We start from the raw sequence: 27,738 nt of genomic DNA, 5'->3' as shown, positions 1-27,738 counted from the left end.
GCTGGGGAGCTGGGCTCATTCTCGCCGGCTCACGGCAAGCAGAGCAGTCAGTCAGGGACTGGCTTGTACGAGTCCCCTGGCCAGCAGTCCCTCTGACTTACTCCGAGGTTGGGGTTAGGGTGTGGAGTGACTCCAGGCCACCGATGGTGCAGAGGGCGCCCGGAGCCTTCTGACTTGGCACTGCCCTGACTGCGCGTCCTCTACCGGAGCTGCGATTCTGTGGCCTGATTCTCCCCGGTGCACAGTGGGAAAGCAATGCCTGAGGCGTGGGTCCTGCAGTGCTCTGGGAACCGGTGTGAGCACAGCAGAAAGGACAGAGGAAATCCACAAGGTAACTGATGCTTGACTGTTTGGTATATGTCACTGAAATTTCCATTACTCTGTTGACAAACCTTAGTCCACTTGTTAGGCCCGTAACAGCCAGTGTTGGTCAATGTTGTTGATCTTCGCTTGTTTCCTCCTAAAAGAGCTCAGACAAAGGAAGGAGTCTAAGCAGCCATGAATGTGAACGATAGCAAGTACCCCATGCAAGTACCCCATGAGCAGAGGCCATGCAAGTACCCCATGAGCAGAGGCCGTGTGTCACGTTTGAGACTCAAGCAAGAGTGAAATATCAACAGTTTGGTGGTGGCGTGGATGAAAGATTTCATCACCGTGTGGAACTGACTTTCCTCTTAATTCCCTAGAAAAGGTCATCAAAGGGTGGCCTTTTCTCCTTAAAACAAGATCATGGCCACACAGACCTTCAACAAACAGGTGTGTTCTTCAAAGTCTATGGGATGGCCCAGACTTCTTTTATGGAGCAAGTTTTAAATCAAAACTGCATTTCTTTGGAGACATGGAGAATTCCTCAGGGCGTGGAAGTGGGGCTTGTGGACAGCTTGTGGGGACCCAGGGAAGGAGGGCCAGAGGACCTGCGGGGCCAGGCGCACGACCTGCCCCATGGGACAGAACCGGTGATGAGGAGGGAGCACAGGGGCCCCACATCAGAGGCGCCCTCTGGAGCTGCTGTTGGGCAGGCCAAGGGGACATGATGCCCACTGCTTAGAGCACAGTGGAGGGCACCCAGCACCAAACTGAAACAAGAAAGTCAGACATGTGACCACGACCACCAGGCTTTGCGTCCTGGGTGGTTTAGCGCAGGCGCTCACTGCAGCAAGGGACAGAGAGTCTACGTGGAGAAACCAGCCAGCCCCTGGGAGTGGGAACCAAGTGTGGGGTTATGGTAAGCACGTGATGACTCGTGGTCATTTCTGGGTGTCTGGACTGAATGCGTGTGTCTCCCCTATCACTTGATCTAAATTCATCTATTAAAGTCCTCATCCTCAGTGTAATGGTATTTGGAGGTGAAACCTTTTGGGGGTAATTAATTAGGTTTAGATCAAGTGGGAGGGTGGTCCCCCAAGGGTGTAGTGTCCCTGTAAGGAGAAGAAGAGACACGAGCTGTTTCTCTCTCTGCCATGGGAGGATACCGCAGGAAGGTGGCCATCTGCAAGCTGGGACGAGAGCCCTCGTTAGGAATCAAGTTCCCAGCACCTTGATCTTGGACTTCTAGCCTCCAGAATTATGAGAAAATAAACTTTACTGTAGGAACAAATCATCACGGTGGTTTAAAGATGCAGAAGCAGTGATTCATCTTGAACATAAGAAAGAAGCAATGGTTCAGATGCCATTGGGAATGCACTCGGGACAAGAAGTAAAGATGGTAATTTGTCTGAACAACAAAGATACTTCAGTTTCCCTGGGTTGTTCCTGGTATCAGGACCATGTTGAGAAAGGTGGGAAGATTTCCATTCTTGTTTGCAGGACCTGCAGCTGGTGTGCTTCTCTGCGAGTTCAAGTATTTCCAGAAGGCTGTGTTCTCGCTCCTGAGTTCCATGCAAACACCTTCTGCTGAACTGAAGCCAAACTGCTGTTGTTGGACGTCAAAGTTGGATCGGCCTCAAAAGAAATTCCATTTGGCTTTGAGGGTTATTTAAACTTTTTCAAGATCAAGTTTCCCTTGTTGTGACATCTTATTCGTGACATCTTAGTTCTCATTGGATGATTTTTCCGTGGCCATTTACCTTTGAGCTGCAACTTGTTCAAACCCAGCCCTGGCTTGTCACCAAGGCATGAAAAGACTGAGCTATGTCACCCAGCCTGGCAGGACCACATCCGCCTTCGCAGGAGAACGGCTGCCTGTGCCTGAGACGGATCGGCAGGAACCTTTGCCCGATGCCTCCTGTCCATCACAGAGGGTGTGACTGCTCACCCCACTCAGGGGACAGTTGTGCCGTTTCTGAGTCATACCCCAGCACCTCTCCACCTGTTTTACCCACGCACATTTTATCATCCCAGCTTCTTCCCCTCGGGTCCTTTCCTCCGCTGCTGCTTCCAAAATTAGTGCAGTTAAAATGAGTACAATCGAAAGGTTGTCCGACTGAAAGTTTGTTCCACACATATTTTTCCTGCTGTAGAATTATAATTTAAGATGATAAGACACCGGGAAAATAGAAGTTAGGGGGCTTGGGTTATGGAGGCAGCTGCTTGGGTTCGATATGACGTTTCATGAGCAGATGACCTGCAGCCGAAGAGCTGAACTAACTGAGCCCACGTGACATGCTTCCAACGGTACCTGACAGTTTGCGCAGGTAGGAAGGAGACTTGCCGAGCAGGAATTTTAAGGAGTTTCTAAATGAGAGCTAACCTCCCCCCCCCCCGCCCCCAAATCCCTTTTTTCTACCATGGTTCACTGGTAACGGTACCTACCACAGTAATTCTTGTTTTAGGATAAATATTGGGAGTGTGGCCACCCTGTTTTTTTCCAGCCAGAGGGTAAACGTGTCCTCGGGTAGAACCAAAAGCTGAGACTGCAGTGGGTTTTCAGCCAAGACATTTGACAGCGAAGTGGGGAGTGGTTTGGGCGTTTGTGTCTGTTACCCACCAGGTCTCATTTATTTTTAAATGCTCGCTGGATCAGTCTGAAAGAGGGGTTTCTTAGAGAACCTTTCTGTGGCCCCTCCTCTTCCCCAGGGCCCGTTAGAATTCGGTGTGTCTGCTTAGAATGGAGACAAGAAGAAGAAAAGCATTTGGAAGGTTCTGAAATTTTTTCTAGGACAAAACGTCTACCATGTTGACTTTAGAGAAGGCCATTCTCTAGAACGAAGAGGGATTCAGCTCTGTGTCATTCTGATTACAGTTATTTTCCTCCCTGGTCCCCCCACCCCTCTTCACAGCTCAGATTTCTATTTAGACAAGAAAGAAACTATCAGGAACATTGAGGGATGTCTGCTAATCAGATTTGCTTCTTAAAATGAAGGGAAAGAATGGGAAAAAACAACTATTTCCCCAAACTACTGTCTATGTCCACCGGTTGTGCATATATGCATGTAAGTTCTTTGCTCTGTCTAACCACCCCCCCAACCCAACTTCCATCCCTCTGAGGTTTGTCAATCTGTCCCCTACTTCCATGACTTTGGATCTGTTTTGATCAATAGCTTATTTTATTCATGGTAAACCATAAATAAGTGAGACCATGTGGTACTTGTCTTTCTCTGACTGCCTTATTTCACTCAGCATTGTACTGTCCAGGGCCCTCCATGTCATCTCAAAGGATGAGAGATCTCTCCTACTGCAGCTGCGTAGTGTTCATCTGCACGTCTGCCCCGGGTGTGGACAGGCAGTTGGGGTGGGCTTCCCGGGGCTCCCTGCTGTCTAGGGTTCTGGTACGTGTGTCAGCTAGTCATCCCTCTGCCTAAAGTGATGCACAGACTGCTAAGAATAGCCATGCGAGGAAAGGAAAGCGACAGTGGAGTCTCTGCTGTGTCAAATTTCCCGGAGTGTGAGACCTGCGGGATTCACAAGCAGGTAGAGTAACTAGAAAGCCTTTTGTGCCCCGACTGCCCCCATTACCCTTTCCACTCTTCCTGTGGTCCACGCTGCGAAGCAGTTGTTTGATCTTTGCGGAATGAACCTTTGCAATATTTCTAGACTTGTTAACACATGTGACACCTGATAGTGAGAACAGGGTAGAGGACATGAAGTAGGGCATGCGGGTGACAGCATTGCTTGCTAAGGTCTATAATTGTGTTATTAGTCACAGTATTATTAATGTTGACAATATCCTCTGAAGTTAAACTCGAGAAACGTTCTGTAGTATCCTTGAGACTTTTGATCCCCCAAATGAATGACTGTGTACTGGACAATAGCAACTCCAGTTTACAGTGATGTATTATAAGATGGCTGGTGGGTTTGTTCCCATTTTATAGATGAAGAAACTGAGGACCAAGTAGCCTAAATGATTTGTCTGAGGTCTCCGGTGAGCCCTGAGTGGCTCAGTGCGGAAGTGATGTAGGGGACAGGTAATCACTCAGATATTTTGCTGTGTCTCCTGGCCTCTCAGATGTAACGCTTCCTTCCCTGTAAGCCCGCCCTCTTTTCTCTGTGAACCCCATCTTACCATCCAGCTCAGCACAAGGCTCTCCCTCTCTGGAACACCTTTATCTCCCCCTTTTCTGATGCATTTGCTTTTACTGCGCAGCCGCGCCTCATTTTCCTATGTTCTGAGGTGTGATTTGTTGTTGACGCAGATTTTAGCCTTTCACAGATGCTCTTGGTTACCCGTTGCTTTCAAATCTGCTTTACCTGCCTGCGTAGATGCCCCCCACTGTGGGCAGGAACTTCCACTTTTGCTGCTTCTTTCTCACAGTGCTTAGTAAAGGAAGGCAGAAACGGGGTGATTTGTTACGTTCGGATTTTCTGTACCCCACAGCCGTGTTCTCAGGCCTGTTCTGGGTATGTCCACAGCCCACTGTTGTCTATCATCGCAACAACGTTTCCAAGACTGCAAGACAATTTAGGGGAAAAGCCAACTCCATTTTTCCTAAATAAATGCCACTATTTTGATGAAGTTCTGTAGTTGTAATTTAAAAGCAATATGTATCTGTCTGTCTGTCTATCTGAAGTGTACTTTGAAAATCCTGCCAATACGAGGTAACTTACTATAATAATTTTTAGTGCCCATCCAGTTTTTATAAAAATAGTTTCCAGTTATATAATCATGAACTGCACTTCCCTGTGGTCCCCCAGGAAGCTGACCCCGGGCGTGGGGGGGCGGCTTTCCAGCAGGTGGAAGGCACCGGCAGACACTCCTTGCCGTGAACTCGGCAGTTGCGTTGTAGCAGGTGTTGTCTGTCTGTGCGTGCTCCGTCCCTCCAGTCCTCCTTCCCATGGTGAAGACGCGGGGAGCAGAATGCACATATATGATGCTTTCCCTTTGTCTCGGACAAGACTGGGCTTTGCTCAAGGATGAAGTGTCTGGAGCAAAAAGGACAGACCCTTCTACCAGAATACTAGGAGCAGCCTGTGGATGAGGCCGTTCCAGAACCAGCCTCAGTTAGAATGCGGGGTGAAAATGGGCGGGTGGCCAGGCTTTTCCGTCCCGTGGCTTCCCTTCTTTTCGGTCGAATTTTACTGTGTGTGAATTTTACTGTGGGGTATCCCCCTCATCCAAACCATTAAAACACACATGTCCATAATGCAGCCTTAAAATGTATCAACATATAGCCAATCTAATTTTCTTTATACCCTTCGTGAAAATCTTGTTTCCTTTCTCCTACACTGAGAATTAGTTCCCAACCACCCTGGAAATGATGTAATAGAAATATTACACGATTACTTGTTTGCCCAGAACAGTCTCAGAAAACAATACCCAACACTGCAGAACTGAAGGTTCATGAGTTGCAGTTCTGTCTGTCTTAGGATGTACCCCTGTTGGGGTGCACAGACAGTGTTTTACCATCGGGTGTAGCAGTTGTTCTTAGTGTGGTCTGACACGTATGTACACATTTAGGTTAATTTATTTGGGCTGCATTTTTAGGCTTCACTTTTTACCATTGAATTTTGGTTTATAGTTATGTAAAATATTCACTTAGATCCAAAGTCAAATCCACAAACAAGGAACTCTCAGAGAAGTTAGCTTCAGTCTTAACTGCTCTACCCTGGGACTTTGCTCCTCCATAGGTCACTTACAAACAAACAAACAAACTTGATGCTTTATTCTTTCATTGTTTGTTTATTTTTTTTACAGCTGCATAAAGTTTGATGGGATGGGAGGTCAAAGAACTCATGGTTGATAAATTTCGACTAAAGAAGAGCTACGTCCATTGGGTGCCTCTTCTGTAATAGAATGAATGGGCCTCTGCGGATGGACTTTTCCTGCTTTCTGCTGTTTGAGTTACTACAGCTCAGTCACCTTTCTATCTTTCTATATCTTCTTACCAGGGGATATTTGGCATTGATTTTCCTAGAAGATACTGGGTGAAAGGCTAATGTAATGCATACGTAAATTTTGTTCAAAGCTGCCAAATACTCCTCCATTGGAATGGTGCCCAGTGCGTTTCCACCAGCAGTGTTTAGGGATCCAGAGACTGTTGCTGAACTTTGAGGTTTTGTCCATCTATTAGGTTAAATGAAAACCTGTACCTCAGTGTAGCTGTAGTTTGAATTTTCTTAAATTTGAGCGAAATTGAACGTTTTGCCCATGGAGTTAAAGAGATATTTGCATCTCTTTGCTTATGAACTATTTTTTCTCCAGCCTGTTTTTATATAGGGTGCTTGACCTTTTTTTCCCCATTTTATTAATTCTTCACCTGTGATAGCAGATATTTGCCCCAATTTGTCATTTGTTGGTTGACTTGATTTATGATACCTTTGCCAACAATAGTTTATGGTTATTATTTTTATGTAATTAGATGCATCTATCATATTCCCACCCCTTCTGTATTTTGAGTTCCTCTTAGAAAAGTCATCTCCACTCCCCTATTATAAAGGGTTCACACATATTACCTCCTAGTTCTTGTACAGTTTAATTTATTTACATCAAAATCTTTTATCTGTTTGGAATTTATTCTGGCGTATCCAGTAAGAAAAGGAATCAATTTTTTTTTTTATCCTCACCCGAGGATATTTTTTCCATTTTTTTGTTCAGATAGAGTGAGAAGGAGAGAGAGGAAGAGAGAGAGAGAGAAACATCCATGTGAAAGGGACACATCGAGTGGCTGCCACCAGCACGACCCAACCAGGGCCGGGGACAAACTGCAACCGAGGTACGCGCCCTTAGCGGGAACCGAACCCGGGTCTCTCCGGACCACAGGCCGACGCTCTAACTGCTGAGCCAAACCGGCCAGGGCAGGACATCAATTTTTAAATTGTTCTGTACAGCTCTCCTGTTTTCCAAGTACAACTTATTATCAAGTCTTTCCTTGTCCCCAGGTGGATCTGAGATGCAGTCTTGGTTGTTTTCAAAATTACAGTGGTAGTTTCCTTGTCTTTCCTAAGGCTTATTAATTACAGAATCATTCACACACCTGGTGCATATGTTCATGATCCCACTGAGCCCTTCCCTCTGGGGACAGTGGGGGGAGGTGTAGCTACATCCGCAATCTGGAATTTTTTCAGAGGAGATACATTGCTCTTTAGATTTAATAATCTCACATTTTAACTTTTCCTTCTAAAATCTCTTCTCTTCCCACAACCTTCAAACAACTGAAATTTTAATCCATTTACATTCCCCAGGTCCTGTTTCCTTGTTCATCTTAACTTCCTTTTCCTCAATCTCTCACATGTAAACAGCACATAATGGCCATGTCTGCCTCCTGTTGTTCCTCCGAGCCTTCCCACGTCCCATTCTGGCTTCCAGGGCGGCAGTCCCCCTCTAAGCTCGGCTCGTTTGGACAGAGTTGACAGCTGTCACCTGGCGTTCCTCCTTCCCACCGTGTCCCTCAGGTGCGCCTTCTTCACAGCAGCCAAGGGGCCAGTGTCAGACGGCCAGCTGACCTGCTATTCCTCGTTTCATACCTGTTATCTGCAGGACAGACTCCCGTTCCCTTAACTCAGAGCCTCTGGGCTCCCTCTCCTTCCCCCATCCCTGCCCTTTGTCCTGCAAGGACTCGGCATCAGCAGCCCCCACCACTTGTAGGTTGTCAGATGCTCCAGATGGTCCTCTTTGGCCAAGGCTACTCCCTGCCTGTAACACCCGCCTCTTCCTACACCTCCACCCTAAGGCGTCATGTCTCCCACACACGCTCCCTCCCTGACACCCTTGCCCGACTGCAGCCCGTCCTGCCCTCACAGTGCACCGAGATTAGAGTGATGCATTTATCCTTCATTTCACTGTGAGTCTGCGAGTGGGAACCCAGCGCTTGGATGGTAACACAGGTCTCAGTGCACAGTAGCGGACATGTTCATGGTGCTTGGTGCACATCTCTCTAATAGCATTTAGTGTACTGTGCAGTGTACATGGTGGTGACGTGCTTGTTCCCCTACAGACTATGAACGTCCTGAGAGAGGGACGCTTATCTTATCCATCCGTCTGTCCCTAAGCCTAGGATAGAGTCACAGGGAACAGGAACTCAAGAAATGAGTGGTATTGGGTGAGAGGAAGAGGGAGCTCACGATGGCAAAGGGCCTGCAAAACACGATTCTGGAGAAATAATCGAAATAACTGTAACTGTGAAGCTCAGAGGAAAGAGCACTTCCAAGATGGGGAGGGACGGGGTGGTCACAGAGTGAGGGTGTGGGTTCCAGAGCGCAGAACCAGGGTCAGTGCAGGGAGTGACAGAGGACATCTCAGCTCCATGGACAGTAAGTGGAAGGCTCTCGGGGGAGACCCGTGAGGCTGCTATCCGGGGATTTCAGAAAAGACTGGGCAAAAATCCCAATGAGAATTTGACACGCCTGCCAGAATGACTAAAATAACAAATGGTGACAACACAAAATGCTGGTGAGAAGCTGAATCACTCCCACCTTGCTGATGGGAACGTAAACTGGCACAGTCCCTTGGGAAAACAGTTTCTTGTGAAACTAGACATGTAATTACCATGTGACCAGCAATTGCACACATGGATGTTTATCCCAGAAAAATGAAGACTGATGTTCACACAGAAATCTGTAAACAGAGATTTGTAGCAACTTTATTTATAAGAGCCTGAAATTGGAATCAGCCCCAAACAGGCGAATGGTTAAACGGATTATGGTACATCTATACTATTTGTATTAATCAAGGTTTTCCAGAGAAACAGAACGAATATGAAAGATTTATTATAAAAAATTAGCTTATGTGCCTGGCTGGTGTGGCTTAGTGGTTGAGCGCCGACCTATGCACCAAGAAGTCGTCAGTTTGATTCCCGGTCAGGGCACATGCCCAGGTTGTGGGCCCAATCCCCAGTGGGGGGCATGCAGGAGATGGCCAGTCGATGTTCTCTCTCATCGATGTTTCTATCTCTCTCTCCCTATCTTCCTCTCTCTCTAAAATCAATAAAAGAAAAAAAAAACTTAAAAAAATTACCTTGTGCAATTATGGAGGCTGAGAAGTCCCCAGACCCTAATTGGCAAGCTGGAGGCCCGGGGTTGCCGAAGGTTAATTCTACTCTGAAGGTCACTGGCTCCAGACAGATCCAAGAAGGTCTGATTCTTCCATTGCTTTCTTTGAAGTCCAAAGACAGGAAAAGACCAGTGTCCTAGCTGAAGCAGTCAGACAGGAGATCTACCTCTTAGTCAGTGTTTGACCCTGGAGACATGCAGTGTAGGACCACAGAATGCAAGCATCGAAGAGGACATGCACGGTGTGTGGGTGAGCCTCTTACCAAATGTCTGCAGAGTGCAAGGCATCCGAGTCAGGTTGTTACAATTTACTGACCAATGTTTAGTGGGACTCATTTCACTCCCCTTAGTTCCTGAGTGAAAAAAATTGTTTTAAAGTAACATTTACAACACTATAAACAGTAGTTTTCTTAACTTTTTTTCTTCCAGCATGTCAATTTGTTATGTTTTTTTCCCCCTTTGAAATACCGAGTGAGGCACAAAGCATTATCTCTAGAAATTTGGAAATGGTGACATGATGTTACAGATAATATATATCAGAAAGTGACTGGGATTTTTACTGGGGTCTGTCCAAGCAGACCTGTGCACATAGTCCCAGATTCCCTGGGGTGCTGAGTTGGTGACGGTTCTTACATACTGATCATTTCCCCATGACCCTCAGCTCCCGTTCCTCCAAGGGGCTCCTCAGGTCGGCAGGAGCTGGAAGTGCTGAGTTTCAGCCTCACCAGCCTGCCAGACACCTGCTACAGCTCCCGAGAGCAACCAGAAGCGTTTCCCCCCTTGCGTGACACACGAGAGTGTGGGAAAGAGACTCCTTCCTCGTTCGTTACTGCTGGCGTTTGCCATCATCTTAAATGAAATGGACCTCAAGAATCATCTAGTTCAATTTCCTGCCCCCCAATTTTAAACTTGTATAGGGACTCATATTTCTTCAAAGCATTTATTGTACTTGTTGGTAGAAAACTGCTAAGATGAGCACATGAGAAAACAGCCTGGGCAGGTGGTTGACCCAAGGCCAACAAACCAGTAGGAGCGCAGGTGGGTCTAGAACTCAAGGCTGGAACCTCCTCCAGGTAACCTGGGCTCTTCAGAGGACAGAAACGCTGCCGTTTTCCTGACTAGTCTCCATAATAATTGATCCTTCTCTGTCAGGAGACTCTTCTCCACGTCAGAATCCATCCTTCACTGTCTTCTCTGGCCCCTGGTGGACAATTCTACTTGAATCACTTTCACCAGACACATGAGCTGCCTCTAGTAAGGACAGCAGTGTTTTGGCTTCCACACAATTTATGGTTTCAAATAAATGTACAAGATAGTGATTTTTAAATGTTGATCTTTCCAAAGAAACAGTGAAGATCCATTATGCCCTGAAATACTCTTCAGCTACGAAAAGAATAAAGAATGGCTGTGTGTACTAACTGTAGAAGAATCTCAAGGGCAGTAATTTTATTTTTATTTTAAGGTGTAATTCTCTTTCTTTTTTTCTTTATTTGTATTGTTGATACTATTGCAGATGTCCCCAGTGTCCCCCCTTTTTCTGCCTCTACCCAGGGCCCCCTTCCCTCTGGCCATCACCACACTATTGTCTGTGTCCATGGGTTATGCATACATATTATTTGGCTAATCCCCTCACCTCCTTTTATCCAGGCCCCCTCCCGCTCCCCCCGACAGCTGTCAGTCTGTCCTATCCATGCCTCTGTTTCTCCTTTGTCAGTTTATTCTGTTCATTAGATTCTACATATAAGTAAGATCATACGGTATTTGTCTTTCCCTGACTGGCTTATTTCACTTAGCCTAATTAGTAATTTAAAAAGCAAGCAGCAAGCCCTGGCCAGTTTGGCTCAGCGGTTAGAGCGTCGGCCTACAGTCCGGAGAGACCAGGTTCGGTTCCCGCTAAGGGCATGTACCTCGGTTGCAGTTTGTCCCCGGCCCTGGTTGGTCGTGCGGGTGGCAGCCACTCGATGTGTCCCTTCACGTCGATGTTTCTCTCTCTCTCTCCCTTCCTCTCTCTCCCTCCCGCTCTATCTGAACAAAAAAGAACAACAACAAAAAAAAAGCAAGCAGCAAAAATATGTATGGTTTGATTCCATTGTGTTTCAATAAAACAGTCAAGTCAAACTGTGTATTTCCATGGGAACAGAACTGTATGAAAATGTATGGAGAGCTCTGCAGAGATGCCGCGGTCTGTCGGCTGTGATGATCTCTGGGGACAGCGGTGGTGACGGGGCGGGGGGTTGGTGTAAACTCTGTTAGACAGCACTTCAGTTTAAAACCAGAAACGTGGGATATAGTACTTGAGAAATTTGAAAATATCACCGTGGGACCAAAAAGTCGGCAAAAAAATAAATAAAAAACAAGCCACTAACAACAAGGGATCTCAGTACACATCCCTTCTGTGAAATGCCTCTTCCAGCCTGGGAGACCTCAAGTTCATGGAGCTGCAATTCCCACTGAGTAGGAGGAGGAGACAGGAGGAAGGGCCCACCTAACAGGAAATTACTGAGCTCTCAGTCCCGCCCACAGGCTCCTGACACAGGACGTCTCTCAGTCTTGCCCACTCAAGGACCACGGGGAGGAGCATGAACCCGCTGCCCCCTGCCCCCTTGGGTGCAGAGCTGCCCCTGGGCCATACACTCCCTGCCCCTGGGGCATACACTCCCTGCCTCTGGGGCATACACTCCCTGCCCCTGGGGCATACACTCCCTGCCCCTGGGGCATACACTCCCTGCTTCTGGCTTGTCCTGTGTGCTTTACGGCAGACTCTGAGGGCAGAGGGCAAGAGGCACCTGGCTTGTCCTGTGTGCTTTACGGCAGATTCTGAGGGCAGAGGGCAAGAAGCACCTGGCGTCAGAGGGCAGGCGTCAAAGCACACACACCGGCCTCAACAGCCACAGCCCAACTCCACACTGCGGGCAGGCAGGCCAGGGCTCCCGAGGCGTCAGGGAACCACCTACTACCCACCCTGGCCAGTGGCCGTCTGACCTGGGAACTGGCAGGTAGGGCGCTGTGCAAAGTGCTGCCTTATTTACCCTGCAGGGGCGATGGAACATCTCTCAGGAGACGTCTCTGTTCCCAGGAGCGAGAAGGGCTGGGTAGGTAGGCCGAGGGGAGGTTTCTGAAGGACCCTGCTGCAGAATTGGTGGGAACAGCAGCCTCGCTGTGCGTGCCTGCTCTGACCTCTCACTGCGATTCACAGCTGCCGGACAGCGCTGCAGCTCCTGCCCAGGGTATGGGCCCACAGGGCTCCGCCACTTGCTGGGCATAGTGCACTTGCATTAGTTTTGTGGGCGGAAAGAGGCCGCATGCTCACCGGGCAAGCTCAGGGGAGGCCTGCACGGAGGCCTTGCAAACTCAGAGACCTGCAGTAACCACACAGGATGGTCCGAAATGAAAGCTTTTTAACTAGAAGCAGCTAATGGCAGGTAGTCATGTCCTAGGCTGGCATCTTCCCTGACAAAGGTTAGTCTTTACCTTCACTGAGCCTTCTATTGTCTTTTGGCATCTGTGATATCATATCTTTGGAATCTCGAAGTAATTTTCCTTTTTCCAACCCCTCAAAGCACACGCACCACTCTGGAGACCACACATCTCCTCATTGTTGTCCAGCTATTGTTGACTGTTAAGTGTCCTGTACTCACCTATAAGAGATGCACGTGTCTATCATTTTACTTTTCACCCAATCCCAGCGGTCTCCCCCTTGCTTTCTCCCGCCTCCCTAATCTGTCACCAGTGGATTTCACGTACCTCACTTGTGTCTCCTCTTTTAACTGTAATGCATAAAAAAAAGGTGCAAAACTGCCCTTCTCTGGAGCATTATCTCAGTCTGTTGAGATTTTGCTTCCTGAAAATTGTTGACAGTTTTGGCTTTAAACTCACAAAAATTCTCTAGAGGTTTGAATGTTTCTTACGCTGACAGTTTGTATATCGGGAATTACATTCGCCACCCCCTCGTTTCCAGTCTTAACACATTCCCTGTTTGCTAGCTGCAGTGCTATTTGTCACTTCTGAGGAAAACTGCCACTGTACATGTTCGTATATTAAAAGAAAACAAACGAGCTTGGACGTTAATAACAAAATCTACTGGCTTGTGGGGGAATTTTTCTTATGGAAGGCATAGTAAATAAACATATATCTCGAGCAGACAGATTGAATCCATATTGTATAGAATAGTACTAATAAAAATGGTTGTTCTCTATAGCCAGTTAAATAATATATTAATACTGTAAAGCTTCCAATGAATTAGCATTATGTAAAATAGGTGACCATATAATTTGTCTAATTATTCGTGTTTTAAGTGTTTTTTTTAGTTTTATAGCTAGAGTTACCTTGGCACCTATAATCATGTGCCTTGTAACTCTACTTTTCCATCTTTTTTCAATGCACAAGACATCTTAAGTTAAAGAAAAACAGCTCTTTGTAAAATTTGTCATTAATGCGGAGAAGGTCAGCATGGTGAAGATTGTGCAAACCATGTCTTGTTCGTGTAGTTCTGTTTTGTGACGGGAACTATAAAACAGTGAATAATTCTATTTGTTCCACTTATTCTCAAGTTTATGTAAATCATATCCTACAGTTACTCTGTCACAAACATAGTTGACTAACCTCGCTCCTGAAATGTATTTATTCCATACCATTCTCTCAGCGTGAACGGACTTGAAATCTCTTGTTCACTTTCTCAGCAACACTGGTGGCACGGAGACCTCTAAAGCATTAGAGAAAAACAGGAATATAACAGGCTGAATACTGCGTCAGAGAATGTTCTGTGTGGAAAACAAACATGGCCTCCCCCCCTTGTTAAAAACATTTTTTAATTTTTGTTTTCTGCCATTACAGTTTACATTCAGTATTGTTTTGTATTAGTTTCAGGTATACAGCATAGTGGTGAGATATTCATATCGCTTACAAAGTGTTTCTTCTGATATTTCTAGCACCTACCTGGCACGGTACATGGTTATCACAATATCATTGACTATGTGCCCCAGGCTGTACCTTATGTCCCTGGGACTGTTTTGTAACTGCCAATCTGTAGTTCTCCGTCTCTTTACATTTTTCAGTAGATCAACAAATGACAAGTGCTGGTGAGGATGCAGAGAAGAGGGAACCCTCACGCACTGTTGGTGGGAACGCAGATGACGCAGCCACCATGGAAAACAGTATGGAGGGGCCTCTGAAACTTAAAAATAGAACTGCCTTGTGACCCAGCAATTCCACTTCTGGGAATATATCCAAACAGTTTCAAAAACACTGATTCGAAAAAATATATACATCCCTATGTTCACTGCAGCGTTATTTACAGTAACCAAACTATGGGAGCAACCCAAGTGCCCATCAATAGCCGAGTGGACCAGTATGTACTTTTCCATGACTCTACTGAACACCCCTATGTGCCAGGAACTGCTGCAGCCACTGGGGACACAGTGGTGGGCAGGACAGACAGGGTCCCTGCCCTCTTCAGCTCTATGAGCAGGAGGATGGACTTGGCAAGACAATATGGGCTTTCAGCTCAACAGCAGCCATGGAGGAAGCAAAGCAGGTCAGGGATGCTTAGTGCAGGGCTACTCCTTTCGGACAGGACTGTCACGTGTGGCTTCTCTGAAGAGGTGGCTTTGGAGATAACGGGATGATGGTATGCCAGGCTCTGAAAGGAGAGCATCCCAGACACAGGGAAGGAAGCGTGGATGATCGGAGGAGGTAATGTAATCTGAAGGCCCACGTGGCTGGACGTCCTTAGGGAAACGTGATAGGACGTGGGGATGAAGAGCCCCCAGAGGCTGGATCGAGGTGGCCTTCACAGGCCGTAGAACAGAGTCTGGTTTATCTTAATGGGAATCTGTGGAGAGAGGAGCCAATATGATTCTGTTTCCAGTTTCAGAAGACCACTCTGGCTTCTGGGTGGACAATGGACTATAGGGGGCAATACTGTGTGCAGAAGGCTGTGGTGGGGGCAGACGCATGGACTACATTTTGGAGGTGGTGTTGATGTGATTGAGTGATGGCAATCAATGAGGCTGCAAGAGGCAAAAGAGTCAAGGGTGGCACCCAGGTGGGCTCAGGATGAATACTGACACTGTTAACTGGGATGGGGGTAGTAAGGAGAGGAGCAGGCTTTGGGGGCAGGAGAGAGATAAGGAATTGTGTTTTCCCAATGTATTTCAGTTGCTTACTAGACACTGGAGTGGTGATATCAGGTGGGCAGTTAAAGATAAACAGTCTGGATCTCAAGGAAGGGGGCAGGGTTAATAAAAATGTGGGCATCACCAGTATGTAGGTGATAGTTAAAGCTACAGGACTGGTTCTATTTACTTTCCTCTTGTGGCTTCTGCCAACTCCAGGATTTCCTCCTGCTCAATGAGCGCGGTTCCTACTGGGCTCATGCTTTGGCTGGGTCTTCTTTCCTTCCCATTGCTACATGCAGAAGAGGCTTACACCCACGGATGTGTGTTTCAGATCTCAGAAGGCTGGAAGAGCAGCCTGGTCTTGGAGAAAGATGCTGAGACCTGGAATACGAGGAGTTGTCTTTCGGTCCATGATGAATCACTCCTGCCCTGAGCTTCCGGTTCCTGATCTGAACAATAGGCGTCAGAATAGGCATCAACACATGTGATGCTATGAAACTTTTTGTAAATAATTATACAGATATACGTGGACTTGGTGTACAGTAGGTGCTTGATAAATGCAATTAAGACTGAGTTTTAATCTTATCTAAAGTGTAGGGTCCCACAGATCAGGAACTACATATTTACTCTTTGTACAACTGGGGTCTTTGTCAAGCTTGCTTTTTGTCAGGGGCAAGTATCACTAGTTTCTTCATTTTTGTCCTTCATTAAGCCTTAATATTTGGGCATTTATTTATATTGGACAATCCATGATCATCAACTTTTTTTTTTTTTTACATTTTACCCTCCGTTGTCCCCCCTCCCCCCGGCCCATTAACAACAGTTAAAACTAAGAATTTTTTCTGTTTTATGATTATTTAAACATGTTTTGGAAACAGAATATGGCTTTATTCTCTAGTAGTGTGGCTTCTCCTTCCAGGAAGAATGACGAGGCTGAGTTAATTTCACGTATCTGGTGTTTTCTTAATTGTGTCCTGTGTTTTTGTCCAGGATTCATTTAGCTTGGAAGCATTCCCAAGCCACGTACAAAGTGCGTGCCAACATCTTTTTCAAGTACAAATTGGATTTGATCATGTTGATGGTGGGTGCATGCAATTTAGTTATTTCTTTTCACATAAATTCTCTCTGCTCATGCTGAGAAAGCCTCCAGAACAGTGACGCTTATTATAGTTTTTCTCAGTCAAGTCACAAGTAGGTACTGAGCCCCTACTATGTGTCGAGCAGGGCACTAAGCATGTGAGGGATGCAAATAGGAATCACGCACAGTCTTGTTCTCCAGCTTCGGGGTTAATTACTGCGGAAGGTTTAGCTTTGTGGGAGAGGAAAGGGCTAGAAATGTCACCCTGGGGGGACCCTTAGGGTGCTGCTTCTCCACGTCTTGCGTGGTACCCATGGCCCATCCACAGCTCCCCGCAGTGGTATCATCTCCTAGGTGGCTCCTGCTAGTGAGGGGGCTCACCACCTCCCTGGTTTCCTGTTGGGGTTTTGGACAACTTTGATCCTTAAAATGATGTCTTGATATCGTATAAAGATCTTGTCTGTGCCTTGCATGTGATCTTTGGTCACGTGCTAGGCCTATAAAACCATGACGATCTCTAGAAGTTCTTAGGTTGTAAGAACTTGGGTTGGTGCCATGCCGGTAGTTTGCATGGCCGGGGCTTTTGTGCTTCCCTCCTTGCAGGGGCCGTGAGACCCATTTTACAGACGAGGAAGACGGATCTTCGAGTCCGGTGGCCCAGCTCCAGATCACCAAGCTGGCGTGACAGAATTGTAAACTTGCAGTTGAAAGTCCAGAATCTTTCTTCTTTCCACTCATGCCCCTGCCCCTGGTTATTATTTGCTTTATTTGCATTAAACTTCCCTTTTTGCAAGGTGGATGTCCTATTTCTAGGACAACCAAAGGTGGAGTGGGTTCTGGGAAACCCTGTGGAAACCTGTTTATGGTCAGATCGCTTCTTGGTTACTGGCTGACTTAACTCATGTGGGTAAAAGGATGCACACGTTTTTACACTTAGCTTCCTGGTGTCTTCCCTGCTCTTGTAACCTGGACTTGCTCTTTGAGCAATACTTTTATCGTGCCCCCTAACTTGAATATCTCGCATACCTTATTTTTCAAAGTCAACTTTTAAAAGTCCCCATTTGTTTTTCTTTTTCTGTGTGTATTACTTTACTGCATTACGGTAACACTAAAATAATGATCACTTTATTCCAGTAAACCCCTATACAATAATGGTAAAAAAAAAAAAAAAAAATCTACTGCCAAGACCCTTCTATGAGGTGAGTCCTATAACCAGGCACAGATACTACAGCCAGAGCCACGACTTGACCACCATGCAAACTTGGCCCGATTCTTTGCTCATCATTCTAGGTGCTGCTACACTTCCCTGCCATTTCTCTGGGCCTCTTACCGAGGGACTGAGACCCTTTGGTGTTGGGAAGAGCACAGTCTTCCCGCGGGCTCCGTCGGGAGGAATTTGAGCTGCTCTGACTGAGGACTGGTTTGGTGGCAGCCGGCTTGTTGAAATGCAGAACCTGTCCATTTCACTGAGACAGCACCAACATGGCATTGGGGACTCTTCTTCTGTTCCTTTATCCCGCAGCTGTGAACACGCCGTCTCTATTATTTTCAACCTTTCCATAATTGGAATCCACAATTACGCCGAGGTCATTTTGACCTTTGCATCGAATAATAGATGCTTTGCAGGTTTTTGCTCGTGGAAATGTTTTAGAAGTATATATTTTTTTATGTGCTAGTAGAGGAAAGTGGATATAAAAATTGAACCGAAGAACAGAGTGAGTATTAGCACTTCAAGCGGAGCACAGGAGAGAGTTTCTCGGGACACCTCCCTGTTTCTCTCTGCCTGACCCCACTCAAGCCCGCGGTAAGGGGTTTCAGTGGCCGGGGTCTAACCTTACCTGGGCAGTCACTCTAAGCAGGGACTGTGTTTTGTTTTTTTAACTACCTTTTCTCTGTGTATTTTTATTTATTATTTAATGTTTTTATTGATTTTTTTTTCTTCTAGAGAGAGAAGAAGCGAGAGAGAGATAGAAACATCGATGTGAGAGAGAAACATGGATGGCCGCCTCCTGCACGCCCCCTGCTGGGGATTGAGTCCGAAGCCCAGGCATGTGCCCTGACTGGGAATCAAACCAGGACCTCTCAGTCCATGGGACCATGCTCAATCCACTCCACACCAACCGGGCTAAGCAGGGTCTTTAAAAATTTGTTTTATTATCCCTAGGAAATGATATTAAACCTTTTAAACACTCTAGCAATAGAATAGAACAGAGTCTAAGAGCATTCTGCAGAATACCAGGCTTGTATATAGATGAGATTATATCTCTCTGAGCTCATAAAATAGAAGGGCAGCCAACATTCAGGGTGATTGAGTTCCCATAAATCCATGGAGCCTGAAGGAGATGCTTCTGTACATTAGGGGCCAATGTTTATCTCATCTCCCAGGAAACATAACTCTGGCCACTGCAGAGAGAGCTGGGATGGATGTCTACCATTTAAGCCAGATTGGCATGAGTCATATCATTTTATATTATTAAAAGGAAGGGCATAAAATGTCCGAGTGGCGTATCTATTTCAGTCTGCTGCCTAGGTACCGCTCAGAAAATCTTAAACACATATTTTTTTTCCCTCTAAGAGTGTTTGAGGGATTTTTAAATTCTAGCACAGTGAGATAGCTATCACTCTTTTGGGATTTTATTAAACGTTGTTTTAGGTGCTACCTGTTACCACAGTGATATCGTAAATAATATCTAAACAGGGTCCTTGGGAAGAGATAAGCAGACATCATCCTGATGACTCAGCTAATGAAAACTGTCGGCGTGGGTCATTAAAACCTGTTGGGAATGTCAGCAGTTATAAGATGTACATTAAAGGGCAAATGCTCTTTTTATTAACTAGAAAGTTAGCCACAATGTATGCCAGAGGTTGAGAATTTAAAATTTGAGAATAATGATATTTTCACACTTTAAAAAGTACTCATGTCCTTACAAGGCTACTACAGATGGAAACGCGGCTTGCTGTGTGTCACACTCATGTCATTAACCCTCCCGCATCCATTTGGAGGCCCCACCAACACCCCAGCTTCTCAATGACACTGAACTGTCATCTCTTCCACCCCGTCTCAGTCACCCCTGGCCACGACGACACCTTCGCAGGATGGTGACACTATCATAGTGTCCATGATGACACCTCCGCAGGATGGTGACACTATCATAGTGTCCATGACGACACTGTCAGCAGGATGGTGACACTATCATAGTGGCCATGACGACACTGTCAGCAGGATGGTGACACTATCATAGTGGCCATGACGACACTGTCAGCAGGATGGTGACACTATCATAGTGGCCATGACGACACTGTCAGCAGGATGGTGACACTATCATAGTGGCCATGACGACACTGTCAGCAGGATGGTGACACTATCATAGTGGCCATGACGACACTGTCAGCAGGATGGTGACACTATCATAGTGGCCATGACGACACTATCAGCAGGATGGTGACATTATCATAGTGGCCATGATGACACTATCAGCAGGATGGTGACACTATCATAGTGGCCATGACGACACTATCAGCAGGATGGTGACACTAGCATAGTGTCCATGATGACACTATCAGCAAGAGAGCCTCACTGCTGACCCCCCATTGTATCCACTCTGCTTCCAGCCCATGCACAGCACGGCTGTGGTCGTATTGAATCTGTGGGTTCCGCTACCCATGAGCGTGTGCATCTCTATTTAATTAAGTTCTTTTATTTTTTATATACAAGGGAATATTACTCGGCCATAAAAAAAAAAAAGAGAGAGAGAGAGAATGAAATCTTGCCCTCACCGGGTGGCTCAGTTGTTTGGAGCATTGTTCTGTACAATACAAAGGTTGTGGTTTGATTCCTGGTAGGGGCACATGCTTAGGTCATGGTTTTGATCCCAGGTCAGGGCACATACAGGAAGCAACCAATCAATGTTTCTCTCTCACACTGATGTTTCTCGCTCTCTTCCTTTCTCTCTCTCTAAAATCAATAAAAAAACATATCCTCGGGTGAGGATTAAAAAAAAAGAATGAAATCTTATCATTTGCAACAATGTGGGTGGACCTAGAGGATACTGTGCTAAGTGAAATAAGCCAGACAGAGGAAGATAAATACCATATGATTTCACTTCTATGTGGAATCTATAAAACAAACAAAATAGAAACAGACGCATAGACACAGAGAACAAACTTGATGTCTACCAGATGGGATGGGGGTTAAGGAATTGAGTGAAAAAGGTGAAGGGATTAAGAATTACGGATTGGCCCTGGCTCATTTGGCTGAGCGGTTAGAGCGTTGGCCCGTGGTCCAGAGAGTCCTGGGTTCGGTTCTTGCTAGGGGCACGTATCGGTTGCAGTTTGTCCCCGGCCCCTGTTGGGGTTGTGTGGGTGGCAACCACGCGATGTGTCTCTCTCACATTGATGTTTCTCTCTTTCTCTTCCTCCCTTCCCTCCCTCCTGCTCTGTCTGAAGATAAATGCAAGAATGTCCTTGGGTGAGGATTACAAAAAATAAAAAAGAATTATGGATTGACAGTTATAAAATAGTCACAGGGATGTCAAGTACAGCATAGGGAATATACTCAACAATATGTAATAACCATGTATGGTGCCAGGTGGGTACTAGGCTTAGAAGGGGATCACTTTGTAAGTTATAGAAATGCCTAACCACTCTACTGTACCCTTGAAACTAATGCAAAATAATATTGATTGTCGACTATAATTGAAAAAATAAAAATTTTAACTTTAAGAAGTTGAAAAATTTCAAAAATAGTAAATCTTCACTCATATTCAGCACTGAAATGTAATCATTGTTAAGGTTTCTACATCTACTGTGAATATAACTGTCCTTCCTGAAAAGTCAGGTAAAGGCTTCATTTTCTCTCGTTGGTTATCGATTTTTAGAGTAATTGATGTAACAGTCTCTTCCAGTGCTGACACAGTAGTTTAACTGAACCTGTTTGAACATACACTGCAGACAACATGTAGACTTCACCTCTAACAACTTCTGAATGCAGCCTCCTCTTCAAATGAAAGCATTGTTCACAATAGCCAAGACTTGGAAACAATCTAAGTATCCTTTGACAGATGATTAGATAAAGATGTGGTACATAGATACAATGAAACACTCCTCAGCCATAAAAAAAAATGACACTTAAGCCCAGTGATCCCACTTCTAGGACTAGATCCTAAGAAGCCTGAAACACCAATAAGAAAGAATATATGCACCATTATGTTCATAGCAGCACTATTTACAATAGCTAAGATCTGGAAACAACCCAGATGTTTGTCAGTAGATGAGTGGATAAAAAAGCTGTGGTACATTTACACAATGGAATACTATGCAGTTGTAAGAAAGAAAGATCTCTTATTCTTTGAGATGACATGGAGGTACCTGGAGAGTATTATGCTAAGCAAAATAAGCCAATCGGAGAAAGACAAATATCATATGATCTCACTTATTTGTGGAACCTAATGAACAAAATAAGCTGATGAACAAAATAGACCCAGAGACATGGAAGTAGGGAACAGACTGACAAACCTCAGAGGGATAGGGGGTGGGGGGAGTGGGAAGAGATAAACCAAATAACTTATATGCATATATGCACAACCAGTGGACACAGACAACAATACTGTGAAGGTGGGAGGTGGGGATGGGAGTGGGGAGGAAGGTGACAATGGGGGGGGGGAAGGAGAAACATCTGTAACAAAAATAAATTAATTTTTTAAATGATACATAAGTAGTATTGGATTTCCTAGTCTTGGTGAGATTTTGCCCTCCTAAGGATACCCACAATGCAAGAACTAAGAGGAAAGTAGCTAGCAGATTTTTAGTGTATGAAAATTGACACAGTTTCCATTTAAAGGTAAAACTAAACAAAAGCAGAGTCAGAAGCTTCTGGAGCGGTGAGAAGAGCTTGCTAACAACTAACTAAAGAAAATTCAAGGCAGAAGATGCGACTCTTAATACCAGGGGCAGTTTCTGAACTGTTTTCAGCAGCTGCTCTTTGTGCGAGAAAGGAAGGCGCTAGACCGAGCCTGGCAGCCACCTCACACTGGTTTCCACTGCATATCACAACGTGTCCCCCTGCCAAGGTTGCAGGTTCGACCCCCAAGTCACAGCACATACGAGAATCAACCACTGAATGCATAAATAAGTGGCTCAGTGGTTGAACCCTGACCCATGCACCAAGAGGTTGCTGGTTCAATTCCCGGTCAGGGCACATGCCCAGGTCATTGTGTCCAATCCCCAGTGAGGGGGCACGCAGGAGGCGGCCAGTCGATGTTCTCTCTCATCAATGTTTCCATCTCTCTCTCTCTCTCTTCTTTCCTCTCTCTATAAAACCAGTAAAGAAAAATATTAAAATAAAATAAAAAAGACAATAGGCTCCATTAAGATGAAAATTGACCTTTGTCAGGGAATCAGAGAAATGACTACCTGTATAAACTGCTTTTAGTTACAAAGCTTACATTTCAAACCACCCTTTGTGGTCACTGAGGTCCCTGAGCCTGCAAAGCTGTCACGCAGGCCTTCCCTGGGCTTGTCAGGTCAGCATGTGGCCCCTTGTCGTCCACAGTCCTACCCACCCATCAGTCACTCTCCAGCTCTAACTGCAAAACACGGTTCAGATTATTTCGCCTATTTTTATCTTCCCAAGTCACATGTCTCGACTAAGTTAGTGAATAGGGGGCCTAACCTTTAGCCCTGATTCCGCTCTTGCCCCTTGAAATATTTGTCCACCGGCAGCCACAGGAATAGCTTTGAAGAGTTAAAACACCTATTTCTGCAGCCCGAACACACTTCGAAGGCAGAGGCGGAGATGGAGTGAGGGCGCTGAGGAAGGCGTGGCCCGGCCGGCTGGGAGGCGGTCACACACGGGGCAGTGAGCAAGTATGCAAACGTGTTGAAGGGAATGGCAGGCAGGCAGGATTCTCCTCGTCTGCAGAGGACGTTACAATAGAAGACGGAGAAGTGAGAATGAATCTGGGCTGTGGATTGAAATTTGAGGTGCTGGAGTGAACTCAGGTTTTTAATATATAGAGGCCAATGTCAGAATAAACAGAGGAGCATGTGTGTGTGTATGTGTGTGTGTGCTAGCTTTGTGCACTGGGAGGGTCTGGGAGAGGCCTTACCCTAGTCACAATAAGCATGCTTAGTACTTAGCTCTTGGTTTCTAAGTAGTATGTATTCTCCACTAAAATAAAAACCTGAAAACAACAAATGAACAAAGAAGACAAAACCTCAGTAGACACAGACAACAGTAGGCTGGTTACCAGAGGGACAGGGTGAGGGCAGTAAAGGGTAAAGGGGATCAAATATATGGGGATCAAACATATGTGGGAAACACACAGTGCAGTATACAGATGATGTATTCGAACTGTACACTTGAAACCTATATAATCTTATTAACCAGTGGCATCTCCCAAATTTTAATTGAAATAAAGACAAAAGGAATCCTTAAGGGAAACCCTGATTCAGCTCTTCCCTTCTGTACGTTGCCAAGTAATAAATACAGAAGGAAGGACAGAATTAGAAAACTACCATTTGTCATGGGAGGAGACTAGACTTCAGGTGGTGAGCCCCCAGGAGTGGATGCAGATGTTGTATTATAAAGCCACAGACCTGAAATTTATATAATGTTATTAACCAATGTTGTCCCAATAAATTTAATTTTAAAAACTACCCTTTGGCAACAATCCCAGTGGTAACTGATCCGGGCAAGAATGATCTAAAACTGGTAGGTGCAAGGATACTGAAGAGCATGTTAGCATAGTCCCAGAATACGTCCCCGTAGAATACTGTTTGGTGACAACAGGGAAGTTGTGACTTTATAGAGAAGATACCTGATGGACACCACCTTGATCAAGTGACTGAACATCCAGGGTAATGGGCCAGTCAGAACCAGGTACCCCCTGGTAGAGTAAGCATCACTTCTTATGACAAAGACTTAGCATCCCGTCCATGGTATTCCTGCTCAAAATGCATCACCTGGATCTAATCATGAAGAAACATTGGACAAACCCATGTTGAGGGGCATTCTGCTACACATAGGCCTATAATCTTCAAGAAGAACAAGGCTATGGAGGACCATGTACTCGCACTAGTGCTCATGCCTCCCAAGGACTTTGCACACAGCAGACCCTTGACTCCTGTCTCAAGGTCATGGCACGTGATTTGCGTTGGGAAATAAAGCCAAGCCATGGAGATGTGGAATGCCCCTCCCTCCCCAAAGCAGCAGGAACACAGGCCCTGCGATGAATATGATGAAAGTAGATTTTCACAAAGGTTTTGATTGAAAAATGTTGTGGAATATCAGGTCGCGGAAGGGCAGAAATGAGTTGATTTAAAAGATTTCCCAGGGGATGGTTCCCAAGGTATTTTGAACACAGAGATAATAAAGTTTGAAAATGAATAGTAGCCCTTCTCTTTGGGAGCTAGCTGCCGCACACATTCTGGCCGACTCGGCGTTGTTTTATAATTGTGAGAATGGATAGTAACGATCAGAATTGCTCCAAGGTTAGCTGGGCATTATTACTAAGCAGTTTAGAATGCGGATGAAGAAATGCATAGGCTGGTCAGGGGCTCGGGGGTGTCAGGACAAAGCAGAGAAACAGATTTCCAGGGAAGGAGTTCGGGACGAAGGGGCGTGATTGGAGCCCTTGAAGTGTTACCTGAGCATGCGGCTGCTTGGTGTAGTTCCATGAGTTTGCTGTGTTGGGTTTACCTTCACCTTCTGCCACTAACCAGGTGCTGGTCCCTGGCAAAGGACTCAGCACCTGTCACTCTCCTACCCTGTCCGAATGGCAGTGGCTGTGCAGTGTTGTTGAAAGGAGTATGCCTTTCCAGCGACATATTCCAAAGGCAGAAAAAGCACACGTTACTCGAGCCTAAGGGCGTACCAGTGGAAGTGAGCGATTTCCTGGTGGTCTTCTGTATCTTAAAATGCAAGGGTGGGCCAAAGTAGGTTTATAGTTGTAAGTACATGAAAGACAGAATTTATGCTTATATTATTATTTATTAATTATTGTATTCTTTTCCATATGAACAACTGTAAACCCACTTTTGCCCCACCTTGTGTATGAACAGTTCACTCTGTACCGTATTTGAAACAGTGAGGCCCTTCAATACATTGTTAGTTCTCTTTCTTTTTTGGCCAAGAAATGCCATCCCCTTGGTTGGCCAGAGGACCCCAAACGCCCTAGTATTCTTCAGGGTCCTTGTGAAAGCCACAGATAACAAAGGAAGTGTGTCATATAGGCTTATCAACACCCGTTTATACATTAGTAGGGATTTGTGTGCTTTCTGTTGGAAATTGATGAAAAACTGGATTTGCTAAAAGGTAAGTTGGGCCCAGCCAGTGTGGCTCAGTGGATTGAGCATCATCCCATGGACTGAGAGGTCCCAGTCTGATTCCCAATCAGGGCACATGCCCAGGTTGCGGGCTTGATCCCCAGTAGGGGGTGTGCGGGAGGCAGCTGATTGATGTTTCTCCCTCACATGATGTTTCTTTCTCTCCCTTCCTCTCTCTCTAAAAAAAATCAATAAAAAACATATTTAAGCCCTGACCGGTTTGGCCTAGCAGTTGGAGCGTCGGCCTGTGGTCCAGGGAGACCCGAGTTCGGTTCCTGCTAAGGGCACGTACCTCAGTTGCAGTTTGTTCCTGGCCCTGGTTCGGTTGTGGGGGTGGCATCACTCGATGTGTCCCTTTCATGTCGATGTTTCTCTCTCTCTCTCCCTCCCTCCCACTCTATCTGAACAAAAAATGGAAAAATGTCCTTGGGTGAGGATAAAAAAAAAAAATAAAAATAAGAAGTAAGTTGGGTAATAGAATAAAGCAGATGTTTGGGGCAATAAACAGAGCGGAGGTCAAGGGCCGAAGCCTTGGACCTGGCCTTAACAGGAAGCCCACTGGCAGGGCAGTAGACGGTGTGATGCACACCTACCTGAACCCCCCGGGAAGGCATTGAAACTGCTGGCGCCCCAACCTGTCAGACAGAGAGACCGCAGCTACCGGATCACGTGAGACAGATGATGTGCCGCCATGCAGCTAAGATGTAAACCTAAAATTAAAATGTTCTATGAATGCAGAAAAGAAAAACAAATGAGGAGAGCTTGCTCTAATTCAGCTGTTCATTTGATGTCACTGTGTTTCTGGGGACACCTTTTTCTCCGTGTTATTCTAGCGCCCTCGACGTGTTAGCCGGGTCGTGCCCCCACCTCCCTCCTGCACACGCCATGGGTCTGCAGAGGGGAATAGCTGCAAGGGGAGGGCAAGCACGTACCCTGATGGGTTGCAGTGTGTTCTGGGGGCATCTGGGGGCATCTGAAGGGCAGTGGGGTCCCTTATGGGTAAGAACTCAGATTTCACCTGGGAACTCAACCCATGCACGTGCGTGACCTCAGGAACACTGTATACAAAGTGGCAAAACCACAGGGCCTGCTGGTCTCGCCTGGGAGAGCCTCCGCCTCCCAGAGCTCCCCCTGCTGGACTAACGAGTTGGCTCGTGAGCTCCCAGGCCAGGAAGCCAGGAGTGCCCCACAGTCACGCGTGTTGACTTCTGGGAGTGTGGAAGCCCCAGAGCGAGATGAGTGTGAGCCAGGGCCGAGAGGAAGGCTTGGGGCTACTGAGGGGAATCAGGGCAGGGCGGAAAGAGAGTCAGGTCCCAACTCAGCAGCGTGCGTTGGTCGTTAGGAATTAAACTCCTCTGTGAGGCAGGCAGTTAGGAAACCCCTGATCTGAGGTCCTTGTAGCTCCCCCGTGCCACTCAGACCCTTGTTACCCTGAGAAGAAGAGGGGCCTTTAACATCACAGGCATCTGAGAGAGATGCCAAAATGATGCCATTCTCTGCCCAGAAGTAGCCCTAAACCAACCTCTAGCCTGACTCCACTGCCTGCAGACTCCGAGGGCCAGGCCAGGAGGGCTTGGTAGGGGCAGGACGGACGGCCAGGCAGCTCAGGGCCTTGACCCAAGGACAGGCCCGGGAAAGGCAAGAGCAGGGAAGGACAGACGCGTATGCGGAATGGCTTTGTAAGCTGTAAAGCTACATGTGAAGAGGTGCTGATTATCACTGTCCCTGCACACTCGGCCTGGTGAGGACGTAGGACCCATGTCTCTGATGAATGGAGGGATTGAAGGAGGGTTGTCTGGAGGAAGAACGGAAAACCATGCTGTAAAAACTAATATGAATGGAGCTACTTTAAGATTC

The 27,738-nt window shown here is 46.2% G+C and overlaps 1 protein-coding gene across 1 annotated transcript in view; it reads left to right on the top strand.

Annotated features, from left to right (window-relative positions):
- The window catches only part of PLD5 (phospholipase D family member 5), a 265,792-nt gene that overhangs the window by 64,930 nt on the left and 173,124 nt on the right, over positions 1-27,738 (top strand). The window lies entirely within an intron of this gene.

The sequence above is a fragment of the Molossus molossus genome, unplaced genomic scaffold, assembly GCF_014108415.1.
Source record: "Molossus molossus isolate mMolMol1 unplaced genomic scaffold, mMolMol1.p scaffold_m16_p_23, whole genome shotgun sequence".
NCBI classification, from domain to species: Eukaryota; Metazoa; Chordata; class Mammalia; order Chiroptera; family Molossidae; genus Molossus; species Molossus molossus.
Note: the sequence above shows the minus strand (reverse complement) of the source record. Positions and strands in the feature narration are given on the sequence as shown.